At 43.4% G+C, this 13,481-nt stretch overlaps 1 protein-coding gene across 1 annotated transcript in view; it reads right to left on the bottom strand.

Annotated features, from left to right (window-relative positions):
• Nucleotides 1-684: 684 nt before the first annotated feature.
• Nucleotides 685-13,481, bottom strand: part of ZDHHC24 (zDHHC palmitoyltransferase 24) — a 36,401-nt gene continuing 23,604 nt past the window's right edge. Inside the window, exon 5 of the mRNA XM_077456592.1 lies at nucleotides 685-904. The gene's annotated coding sequence lies outside the window, so the exon portion shown is untranslated. The remainder of the gene's footprint in view (nucleotides 905-13,481) is intronic.

Genomic DNA, 13,481 nt, shown 5'->3' with positions numbered 1-13,481 from the left:
AGGCCTCATGCACACTGGACATTAAAATAACGTTATAAAAAAAAAAAAAGAAGTCGCTTTGCAGTGAGTTTTTCAACCTTCTCAAAGTTTTTGCAATAGCGTTTTTCCACATTAATGTTTTTGATCCATTGAAAAAAAAAAAAACGCTGAACGCTGGTGAGCGACATTTATCAGTGTAATTTTTACAGCTGAAAAACGTCTCTCAGAACCACCTGATGATCCCACAGCCAGTCTTTAAAATTGACCATAAAACACACGTACACATTTGTCAGGGCTGGATTTTCACCACTGGAGCTTTCGGGCACATATCTGCTGGCACCATAAGCAAAACCTGTCTACTGGTGTCACTTCTCCAAAAATAAATAGAAATGATAGACGTTATCTGGATTCTAACTTGGCATAGAATATTGTGATAATGTGTAATTAACCTTATATTACATGAATAGTCTTTAAAAATAATGGAGGGAAAAAAAAAAACCACAATTGTGGCCAATAATTTTAAAAGGAAGTTGCCCCTTTGCCTTAGCTCCCCGTGGGCTGCATAGTACCCATAGAGATATGATAATTCCCGATAGAATCATAATCAATATGATCAGGTGAGATTATCGCAAGTCTATGGGACTGATTGAACAAATGGAAGTAAGGTCCTGGAAACAGATGTAAGTGCATTTGTCAAAAAAGGCCTTGAAGATGTTAAAGGTTTACTTTGAGCTGACAGAGGTTACCTTGCATTAAAATAATTATTTTCCAAGAGAAGGTATGTAGGCTCTGAAAATACCATCTTTCTAAAAGGCATCAAAAGTTTACAGCCAGCTGTACATGCATCAAATTACAAACATGTTCCTCTATACATCCAGGTAAAAGGACGTTCAGCAGTTCTTCTGGTGCATGCTTGGTCTTGTACCTAAAACAGGAATATATAAAATAATTAGTAAGATCATGCATTCTGCAACAAACGTATTGCATTAGGTACAGTTGACATCAATACCAACTTTCTTTAATGCCCTGTTCACACTTGGCGGTTTGGAATGATCGGCAGAATTGTTGTGATTTTGCCCACAATTCCAAAAGCATGGTAAAATGTGCAACACAGAGCCATTCATTCCCAAAGACACTCCAAGGGTGCTACAATTTTGCCACAACAGCAAAATGTGGTTAAAACAAAAAACAACTGGTCTAGTGCTAATATTTGGTACATGAGCGTCCTTGATGTGTGTTAAGGCTGCATTCACCCCTATGCATTTTCAGCTTGTAAAATGCGCCCCCCCAAAAAAAAAAAAAAAACACACACACACACACACACAAAAAACACATGCCCAACAAGCAAAATTCCGTAAATTTAAATGGTCCCTGTTCAGGGTTTTGTAGCCTGCAGCTCAAAAAAAGTACACAATCTTCTTTTTGGGCAGGTTATGTGCATTTTTCTGCTTTCTACATTGGTGACCTTTTGACCTGTGCAAAACAGCGGCAAAAAACGCACAACTTTCTGCCTGAAAAGGAAACACTCAGGTGTGAATGCACTCTTAGCTTTTGTACATACGGTCGGACATTCCGAGGGAAAATGTCCGATCGGACCGTGTTATCAGATAATCTGACTGCATGTGGGCTCCATCGGAGTGTTTCCGTCGGAATATCCAACTGACAAAGTTTCAGAGCTGGGCTATAAAATTTTCCGACAACATGGTCCGATGGGACTTTGTCCTATCGTTTGTAGAGAATTCCGATAAAGTGGCACGCATGCTCAGATCAAATTCCTAGACCAAAGCTATTGGCTACTAGCCTGAATGTAGTCCCGTCGTAACAAATAACGTCACCGCGTTCTGAACGATCGGATTTTCTGACAATTGTGTCCGACAGTGTGTATGCAACACAAGTTTCAGACAAAATCCGGCGGACTTTGTTGTCGGGATGTCCGACCGTGTGTACAAGGGCTTAGAGTGAAGGGAAGACCATTTGAAAACGTGCAAAATAAAAGCAACGCCGCAGCTTCGTTCATGTGTGAACAGGGCCTAAAAAACAGGTAAGTTAGTCGAGTTTAAAGTTTTATGAAGAGTGCAGGTGGACAAATTAAAAGTAGAATTCAGAGGGCAGTCAGACAAGTTAAAAAGTGAAGAGAAAAATTTTACAAGGCAAGAAAAATTTTCAGAGCTCAGTAATGTGATTATGTTGAAAAGTAAACTGCCAGTAATTAAGAGAAAGAAGGCCACATAATGAGAGAGCGAGAGAACCACAGGGCCACAGTGGAGGCCACACCAGCAGTGTGACCACTGGAGTAGCAGGAAATAGAGAAAAGACCAAGCCCTTTTAAAGGTTGTACCAGCCCTGGGAGCAGCTCCCCACCATGCTTCATGTAATTAGGGCTAGAGGTCGACCGATATGGGTTTTTCTCTGGCTGATGCCGATATTTAGAAATCATGGCGGCCGATAGCCGATATATGATGCCGATTTTTTTTGGGCCGATATGTTAGGCCGATTTTTATTTTATTTATTTATTTTTTTTCCTTTTTTATTTATTATAAATTTTTTTTTTTAATCCCACCCTTGATCCAACACACCTTTCCCATTGGGGCGTTTTTCAGGCGCTTTTGGGCTAAAAATAGCGCCTGTAAAGTGCCTGCAAAATGGCTCCCCTGCAGTCTGTGTGAAAGACAGAGTGCTTTCACACTGAGGCGATGCGCTGGCAGGATCTTAAAAAAAAAAGTCCTGCAAGCAGCACGTTTGGAGTGGTGTATACCGCTCCTCCACCACTCCTGCCCATTGATATGAATGGGCACCACTGCCGAAGCGCATGCAATGCGATTTGGCAGCAGTGCTTCATGGGCGCATTTAACCTCTTCCTTGGCCGCTAGCTGGGTTATATGTGCCCCACTAGCAGCCAAATAGCACCGCTAAAATGATGGTAAAGAGCCGCTAAAACTTGTGTTTTACCATCAACGCTCCAGTGTGAAAGCAGCCTTCATAAGTGATACAGAAAATTTCTTACATTTAAACATTTATTAAACAAAACAAACCTCCAATCAGTTTACTTGTATGTATGATTTAGATAAAAAAAAAAAAAAAAAAACCTATGTATTAAATAAAAACAGGTAGTCAAAACTTTTGGACGAAAAAAAAAAAAAATGGGCTAACTTTACTGTTTTATTTTATTTTTAAATAGTGTATTTTTTTCCCCAAAAAAATGCATTTGAAAGACCTCTGTGCAAATGCCGTGTGACATAAAATATTGCAACAACCGCTATTTTATTCCCTAAGATCTCTGCTAAAAAATATATATAATTTTTGGGGGGGTCTAAATGATTTTCTGGCAGAAAATACAGGATTTTTACTTGTAAGCAACAAGTGTCAGAAAAGATTTAGTCTTTAAATGGTTAAACTGAGAACTTCTACACACAGAGATGATTTCATTCATTCAAGTGTAAACATTGTATCATTTAGTTCTTTTCTTGGCAGTCTGCCCAGAGAGGAGGAAAGTGTTGCTATGACGACTCAGGCAACTCACACTGACTTCTATACAGAAGTAATTTCAAAGTCCCCCTGTAGTTCTAAATCGGCTTTTTATCAGCACAATCGGCCGATGCCGATTATTTAAAAAATGGCAAATATCGGCCGATATATCGGTCGACCTCTAATTAGGGCACAGCTGTATACACAGCCAAACCCCTTGCCATGCCGCTCATGATGGTGAAACGCTGCAGAGATGCGGCATGTTAACAGCTGCAGCACGTGTGCAACGTCACAGCGAGGCAACAGTGGCGCCAGATGACGACACGTGCATGCGCTACTTAATACATTTCCCTATGTTATTTTGTTTATAATGTGGTCCACAGACACACGCAAACCAAATTTTGTCTGTCTCCTGCTAAAGTAGGCGTTCCCGTACAAAACGCGTAGTGACTATAGCTTTAAGAATATAACAACTTCAGTGCTTCTGTAATTATGAACATGCACCATTACCAACAATATATGCACACTGGTATATGTTTTTATGTCAAAATTGGTTGTATTTGTTTGAACACATTGTTATTTATGTTACTTGGCACCATGGGCAAAACTTCCAGTAGTTATTATATTGGTTAATGTCCAGTACTGATAATGAGTGCAATGTTAAGGTGCTTATAAAGGCCCATTTTACATTGCTGGGCTGCGTTAATGTACATTGCATGAAAATAGAACTTTACCTTTAAATTAAAAACTTGGAAGGAGGAAACAGGAAGAGTTTTTTATTGCAGTAGACACATAGTGGGAGATTTATTAAAACTGGAGCACTCAGAATCTAGACCAGCTGTGCATAGTAACCAATCAGCTTCTAACATATAAGCTTTGAAGAATAGGATTTTTATAACAGCTTACCTGTAAAATCCTTTTCTTTTGAAGTACTGTACATCACGGGGCACAGAGCCATAGTAATTACTATGTGGATTATAGTCCACCTACAGGTGTTGGACACTGGCACAGTATAAACAGGAAGTTGCCTCCCTATATAACCCCCCCCCTACTGGTAGTATCTCAGTTTTGTAGCAAAGCAATACACATGTATATTAGAAAGAGGGACAGGACCTCTGTGTCCCGTGATGTACATCAAAAGAAAAAGGATTTTACAGGTAAGCGGTTATAAAAATCCTATTTTCTTTAATCTCGTACATGACGGGACACAGAGCCATAGTAACTAATGTGGGATGTCAGAGCAATGCCAACTGGAGGGGAGGGGGGCAACCAAATTAGGGCACCATGAGAACAGAGGATTTAAACTACTGCCTGCAGTACACTGTGTCTAAAGGCGATATTCTGTGTGTCTTTACATCCACCAGATGGAATCTGGTAAATGTATGGATTGAAGTTGCGGCCTTGCAAAATTGAGCCATGGAGGTGGTGATGCACCGCCCACGAAGCACTAACAGCCCTAGAGGAGTGCGTTTTGATTTGAGAGGGTGGAATCTACCTCTTTAAAACCATAAGCTTGAATGATTACTTTTCGGATCTATTTAGAATAGTAGATTTTGATGCTGACTGTCCTCTTTTAGGACCTTCAGGCAACACAAACAAAACATCCGTTTTCTGAATCTGAGCAAATCCCCTCTAAATAGACTTTGACTGCTCTCACCACATCGAGAATGTAGTGATTTTTCTTCCAAAGAACAGGGTTCTGGAAAAATGAAGTTAGAACAATAACAAGGTTTATATAAAAACCTGATACTATCTTTGGTAAAAAGTTAGGATGAGGACGCAATACTAACTTATCCTTGTGAATAATAAAAATATGGCTCTTTTGCAATAAAGAGCAGCCAATTCTGATGCCCTTCTTGCAGCAGATATGGTTACCAGAAAAAAAAAAAAAAAAAAAGTTTCCTTGTCAAAAAAGGACCAAGGGAAATATGTTGTATCGGGCCACAAAAGGTTGTTTTGTAATGCCGACAAAACTCAAAATTCAAGTCCCAAGGGTTCAGGGGTTACCTAATCGGATGTTTAAGCTGTGTTACCCCCTGAATAAGTTACAAACCAAAAAATTTGAAGCAAGTGTGTTATTGAAATAATACCGATAAGGCCGAGACCTGTCCTTAGAAAGCACTCAGATTTATTTCTCACCCCATCTGCAGAAATTAAAGGAATCTACCTTTGACCTATTTGCTGGGGTGCAGCTCCTGGTGTCACACTAGAAAACATGTTTCCCAGACATCATAATATAATTATGGAGGATGGCTCCCTTGCATTAACTAAAGGTAGAAAACAAATGAACCTGACAGCTGTCTCAATAGCCAAACCGTTAAATTTAGCGTTTGTAAAGTAGGATGGTACTCCGTCCCTTGCAAGAGAAGGTCTGGCCATAATGGTAGGGTCCACGGGTCCCCTACTGCCCTATTTATGATCTCTGCATACCAAGATTTCCTGGGCCCTGCTGGGGGTCACAAGAATCAATGACTTCCCTTCCTGCTTGATTGTGCGAAGAAGTTGTGGATGCAGGCAGAATAGGAGGGAATGCATAAATCAGTGAGAACAGAACAGATTCCACGGTAACAGCAAGGCATCTGCTCCGCATGCTAGCGGATCCTTTGTTCTTGACAAAGTTGTTGATTTCTTTGTGGAATCCTGGACACAAACAGATCTATGTCTGGGATCCCCCATCTTTGACATATTGACAGGAAGACAACAGGGTGAAGGAACGATTTTCCTGGTAACAACTGCTGGTGACTCAAGTAGTCCACCTGACAAATTTTCTATTCCTAGAATGAAGACTGCCGATAGATGAATCATATCCTATCTTGGGCAGAAAACAATGTACTTTGCCTATCTCTGGGCCACATAACATCTTGTGCCCCATTAGCAAAAAATATATGCTACTGCTGTGGTATTGACAGATTGAATCCTGGCAGGACAATACCGTAAACTGAATGTTCAGGCCCTCAGGACCAAGTGCTCTGCCTCAATTTTCTAAAATGTTAATGGGTAAGGCCATTTCTGATCTGGGCCACTTCTCTTGGACAGTTGCCTCTTTCAAGACTGTTCCCCAACCTAAACAAAAAAGGTTGGCGTATGTTGTTACCATTTACCAGGTAACTAAAAAGGAAGGATTTTCCCCTTTGCAGATTTTTGGATATTAACCATAAACTGAGGTTTTGGCGCAGTCAGCCTACAGCACCTGGTATTTCCAGTGGTCTTTCATCCGGGTACTAACCAGGCCCAACCCTGCTTAGCCTCCAAGATCAGAGTGATGTGGCTGTGGCAGACAAATTGGAAATGTAGAGTTTGAACCCTTTTGTTTGAAGCCGATAGGATACTGTTGTTTCGCAGCAGTCTTGATGAAACTGAGCATAAGGAACGGCCATCTTTCCCAACAACCTCATGCAAAGTTGAGATGAGAAATTCATCTTGCGTTGACCACCTAAAATCAGTTCCTTAATGGTGCTGATCTTTGCCTGGGGAACTAATACCTTTTTCTGGGTATACCTATGATCAGACCCAAGTATTTTAGCCTTCTTCATGGTTTTAAAGACGATTTCTCCTAGGTTGAGAATCTGACCTAGATATTCCAGGTAGTTGAATGTGCTGACCATAATTTGGTCTAAGCAGGCTACCGATTGGTCTATCAAGACCAGATTGACTAGGTAAACCATAATTGTTTATACCTTGGGCCCTCAAATCTGGCTACAAGAGGAGCAAGAACCTTTGTACTCGAGGTTCAGTAGCTAGATCAGAAGCAGAGCTACACACTGAAAATTAAGATTTTCCATTTTGAAAAGTCATGAACGAGGAAATAGGCATATGGAGATATGCATATTTGACACCAGAAGTTCTCCTCCTTGTAGGATGGAGACAACGGATTGGAATGACTTCATGGGAGGAGGAGGAGGGTGGAAGATATATTCAGGAATTGAATTTAGATTTTTGAGATCCAGAAAGTCCATTTTGATTTAACCAAACCCCAAACTCTGCTCTTACATGGGGGCCACCATGAATGCTTTTTGCCAAAAGATGGTCCAATGCTTGAGAAAGGCTTCTTCTCTGGATCCTTAGAAACGTTTGAACTGAGAAAACAGGGAGACAGGAACTCCAGTTTGTACCTTGGTGCTATTGAGGAAGTCCCCCATTCGTCTTGACACTCCATCTGCCAGATCTCCGAGAACTGCGGAAGAATTCTCCCTATTGAGCAAGCAGGGGCACCTCCCCATAAGGAGGCTTCAGTACTTCTGAGGCTTCAGTATTTTGTAGGCTTCCTCCCCAAGACCTCTTTTGTCCCTGGGGTTAACCCTGAGGATTACCTTTTGAACCTGGCGGCGGAAGCGGTCATGACTACCTGGAGGCTGATGCCCCTGGCACAGAAGAAGGAGCTTTGAAACTAAAAACCGGAGTTAGACTTACCGGTAACTCTTTTTCTAGGAGTCTTCCAGGACAGCCTCTGAGACATAGGGCTCCTCCCTCCGGGACAGGAAACACATTCACCCAAATGGTTAAAAGGAGGTCCTCCAGGCCTTCCCCTTCAGTTTCCACAAGAACCGCCGGAAAGCTCTGAAAGACATAACACACTGGCACAACATTAGTATATCCCCTTTTGCTCCAGCTATAAAACTCTGGGTGGGAAACCAGGCTGTCCGGGAAGACTCCTAGAAAAAAAGAGTTACTGGTAAGTCCAACTCCGGTTTTCTCTTATCGTCTTTCAGGACAGCCTCTGAGATGATAAAGCAAAGAACTTGCTCTGTTAGGGCAGGACCACTGCCTGGAGGACCTTTCTCCCAAATGCCTGATCCTTATCGGCAGCCAGGTCCAGGAGGTAATGCTTTGCGAACGTAGAGTAGCTGGACTACGACGCTGCTCTGCAGATCTCCTCCGGAGCGGCACCGCCCTTCTCTGCCCACGAAGCTGCCACCATAGTTGAATGTGCCTTAACTAGAGGCGCTTGCCTCCCTGCCAACCTGTATGCCTCTAAAACAGTCATCTTAATCCATCTGGCTATGGTGGATTTATATGCCTTAAATCCTTTGCGGGACCCTGCAAAATTCACAAACAGATTCCGACTTCCTGAAGTCTTTGCTAATTTTTAAATAAACTAAAAGGCTACGCCTAACATCAACAACTAAACTGAGTCCTCCTTCCTCATCACCTTCTGAGGAGGAGTAAAATGTTGGTTGGATAATGTCTTGAGTTCTGTGAAAAGTAAAAGAAACATTGGGGAGGAAACTAGAATCTGTTTTAAGCACAACCCTATCCTCCAAAATCAACAAAAAAAAGGCTCTGTAATCGAGAGCGCCTGCAACTCACTCACTCTTCTGGCTGAGGTAATAGCAATCAAAAAAGCAGTTTTTAAAAATACCCATTTAGCTTTAGATTTCTCCAGAGGTTCGAAGGGACTCCTTGTAAGAGCACAAAGTACCAAGGCTGAGGGACAGGCTCGGACCTTTACTGGCCTGGACCTGGAGAGGGCTTTAAAGAAATTCTTTACAAAACGATCTTACTGCAGGGGGACCTGAAGAAAGACTATTAAAGCGACAGCCTGTACCTTCAAGGTGCTGACAGAAAGCCCTAATTCCACTCCTGCCTGTAAGAAGTCCAGCACTGCTGGGATACCTGGATCTTCCTGCCCCTGTTCTGCCAACCAGGAATTGAACCTCTTCCACACCTTGGTGTAAATGGCCCTGGTCACTGGCTTACGGCATTCTAAGAGAGTCTTGATGACCCCTTCTGAAAAACCTTGGGCCCTTAACAGCTGTTCCTCAGATACCACGCTGCAAGTCTAAGGGTCTCTATTTGAGGATGCCAGCTAGGACCTTGTGCAACGAGATCCTCCCTCCTCGGAAGATGAATCGGAGGAGATATTGCCAATCTCTTTAGGACTGCAAACCAGGCCCTTCTTGGCCAAAACAGGGCTATCAGAATGAGATCCGTTACCTGGGTCTGAAATTTCTGAAGGACCGCCGCAACCAGCCTTACTGGGGGAAAGGCATAGCACAGGTTGAAGTGCCATGCACTGGCAAAGGCATCTATCCCTCTGGCTTGATCCTGCGAGTGCAGGGAGAAGAACTGAGCAACCTTCTTGTTGCTTTCTGAGGCGAACAAATCCACCTCTGGTATGCCCCAAGACCTGCTCAAACACTTCCTGGTTGATTGACCATTCATCCTGTTTTGCACACTGGTGACTGAGAAAGTCCGCCAGCGAGTTCTGAGCCCCTTTTAGATGAACCACTGAGACACTAGATTAATCTCGGCCCAAGAGAAAATCTCTCCTGCTATCTTCTGCAAAGCAGGGCTCCTGGTCCCCCTGCTTGTTTATATATGCAACAGCTGCATTGTCCGACCTTACTTGGAAGTGTTGTCCCCTTATTTTTTTTGCTGGAAGGCTCCTATCGCCCTCTGCACCACCACAGACCCCTGTCCAACTTGTGACTGGTTCGCCACCACCACAAAGTTCTTTTGACCCTGGTGGGTATCCGCATGGGTTGATCCAAGCCTTGTTGGCTGCCATCCCAACAATGCAGAAGAAGAGCCTGCAGCGGGCACTGGATAATCCTTGCCCAAGGGACTGCTGGAAAAAAGGATATAATTAAGCCTATCACTCTCATGACATCTCTGACCTGGGCTTCCTGGTTGGTCTGAAGCCGCGCTACTGCGAGACCTACCTTCTCTGATGGGAGAAAAACCTTCCCCTCTACAGAGGAGATTCTGTAACCCAGATACAGTACTTCCTGGGTTGGGATCAACTGGGACTAGTCCAGATTGATCAACCAACCAAGAGAACGCAGAAAGTGTTGCGCCTCCTGTAGATCCTCTTCTAACTGCTGGTGAAACCAGGCGACAAACAGAAAATCTTCCAAATAGGGGATCACTGTATTGGCCCTGACCTGCAACGGAGCTAGGACTTTTGCCAGGACCTTTGGCCTAGAATCCTCTCCCAGGATTTTACAAACGGAAGTGCCTTGAACTGGAAGTGGAGAATTTCCAAGTTCATCCTGACTGCCAACGTGAGGAATTTCTGGAATTCCTGATGTATAGATATATGCAAATATGCGTCCCTGATAAACCTGTTCAGGGGCTTGAGATTGAGGATCAACCCGAATTTGCCTAATGGCTTTCGAACTACGAACACGTGGGAATATACCCCCCCATCCGTGTTCCGCATCTGGTACTTGGCTGAGGACCTGTTGATCTAACAACTCTCCCAACAGCAGACTCAGAGCTTCTGCCTTCTCCCACTCTCTGGGTAACTTGGTAGGTAGGTGGGGGAATGGCACAGAACGTCCACTTGTAACCGTTTTTTTTTATTATCTCTAATAAACGGACTTGAAGTTGCGTTTATCCATTGTGGGAGGAAATCCCCCAACCTTGCTCCCACTGGAACACAGGAGTCACTGCGATTTTGAGATTGAATAGTATTCCTCCTCTGCCGCGCCCCTTGTGACCAGTGTTTTATAGGCCGACCCTCTCTCTCCTGCTGGGTTTGTTGCCTAAGCCCTCGAAAAAGACATCTGCTCTCAAACTTCTTTTTCTCTGGAAAGGCTTTCTTCTTGTCCTGGGTATGTTCCAGAGCCTCCTGGAGCCCAGGGCCAAAAAGGTGGTCGCCTGAGAAAGGCAATCCACAAAGCCTGAGCTTTGATGCTGCATATCCCCACCAGGCTTTCAGCCATACAGCCATTCTTGCCGCATTAACCAAAGCCGCAGACCTGGCCACTAGCTTTACCGACTCTGCAGATGTATCAGCTAGGAACCCAACTGCTTTAAATAAGGGAAAGGATTTCAGCATGTGCTGTCGGGACGTGCCTGCAGAAATATGAGACTGTAACTGAGTTAACCAGCATTCTAAAAAAACCAAAAAAAAAAAAAAAAAAAAAAAAGTATTTTTGGACACCTTCGCTAGCGGTGCATCCAACTTAGGAACCTTGTTCCAAAGCTGGGCCGCATCCTTCTCGAAGGGAAATCTGCATTTGAGACTGCCTGAAAAGAACGAACGCTCTCCTCTAGAGGTCGACCGATATATCGGCCGGCCGATATATCGGCCGATATTTGCCGTTTTTTAAATAATCGGCATCGGCCGATTGTGCTGATAAAAAGCCGATTTAGAACTACAGCGGGACTTTGAAATGACTTCTGTACAGAAGTCAGTGCAAGTTGACTGAGTCTTCATAGCAACCCTTTCCTCCTCTCTGGGCAGGCTGCCAAGAAAAGAACAGAAAGATACAATGTTTACACTTGAATGAATGAAGTCATCTCTGTGTGTAGAAGTTCTCAGTTTAACCATTTAAAGACTAAATCTTTTCTGACACTTGTTGCTTCCAAGTAAAAATCCTGTAATTTCTGCCAGAAAAATCACTTAGACCCCCCAAAAATGATATATATTTTTTTAGCAGAGATCCTAGGGAATAAAATAGCGGTTGTTGCAATATTTTATGTCATACGGCATTTGCACAGAGGTCTTTCAAATGCATTTTTTTGGAAAAAAAAAATACACCATTTAAAAAAAAAAAAAAAAAAAAACAGTAAAGTTAGCCCATTTTTTTTTTTTTTGTCCAAAAGTTCACACTTGCACGACTTGCAGCGCGACTGCCTCAGGCGACCGGGATCCGAATTTAGAGGCGGCTTGCGAAATGACTTCTGTATAGAAGTCAATGCAAGTCGCCCCAAAAGTCGTACAGGAACCTTTTTCTAAGTCGGAGCGACTTGAGTCTCTCCGATTAGAACGGTTCCATTGTATAGAGCGGGACGCAACTTGTCAAGCGGCTAAATCGCCTGACGGGTCGCCCCTGTGTGAACCGACCCTTAATATATAGTTTTTTTTTTTTAGCTAAATCATACATACAAGTAAACTGATTGGAGGTTTGTTTTGTTTAATAAATGTTTAAGTGTAAGAAATTTTCTGTATCACTTATGAAGGCTGCTTTCACACTGGAGCGGGCAGGCGTTGATGGTAAAATGCAAGTTTTAGCGGCTCTTTACCATCATTTTAGCAGTGCTATTTGGCTGCTAGTGGGGCACATATAACCCAGCTAGCGGCCAAGGAAGAGGTTAAATGCGCCCATGAAGCACCGCTGCCAAATCACATTGCATGCGCTTCGGCAGTGGTGCCCATTCATATCAATGGGCAGGAGTGGTGGAGGAGCGGTATACACCACTCCAAACGTGCTGCTTGCAGGACTCTTTTTTTAAGATCCTGCCAGCGCATCGCCTCAGTGTGAAAGCACTCTGTCTTTCACGCAGACTGCAGGGGAGCCATTTTGCAGGCACTTTACAGGCGCTATTTTTAGCCCAAAAGCGCCTTAAAAAACGCCCCAGTGGGAAAGGTGTGTTAGATCAAGGGGGATTAAAAATAAATAAATAAAATAAAATCGGCCTAACATATCGGCATCATATATCGGCTATCGGCCGCCATGATTTCTAAATATCGGCATCGGCCAGAGAAAAACCCATATCGGTCAACCTCTACTCTCCTCTCAGGGTGCTCCCACTTCAGCAAGATCGCTTCCACTAGAGATTTGTGCACAAGGAAGACTGGATTTTTTTGAGCAGAGACCCCCTGATACATGAGGTCATGATTAGAAAGCTGTACCGACTCCTTTCTGATCTCTAGGGTGTCAGATCGCTTTAAACAAATCCCCCACATCGGCCAATGTCAATTTGTACCTGGACCCTCTGGAGCAATCTTCCTCTTCCTCAGAGTCAGACCCCGAGTCCATCCTATCCATCATTCCTCTAAATGATTTGAAGGTGGATGCAATCTTGTCTTTTACTGACAAAAAGGATCTTCTGACACTCTGTCAGAGTCATCCTTAGATAAAATTATTGACACATTCGGGGCAAAGCGGCTTCTCCCAATTGGGCCCAAGTTTTGTCCCACAAATAGCACACTTTCTCCTTGGAGGCTGTATGCGAGATCTGTCCTGTGCTTTACCCTGAAAGCAAAAGAAAAGACAGAAAACAAATCATGAAAGCCTGTTCCCAACCGTCACCACCACTGTGCTCAGGGGGGAAGGAGAGAAGTGCCCAGCCCTTCACCTGTGGTT

Source organism: Lithobates pipiens, unplaced genomic scaffold, assembly GCF_037356315.1.
Source record: "Lithobates pipiens isolate NorthernLeopardFrog02 unplaced genomic scaffold, aLitPip1_a1.2 Scaffold_10, whole genome shotgun sequence".
NCBI lineage: Eukaryota > Metazoa > Chordata > Amphibia > Anura > Ranidae > Lithobates > Lithobates pipiens.
The sequence above is the reverse complement of the archived record's forward strand: the minus strand, read 5'-3'. Positions and strand labels throughout refer to the sequence as shown.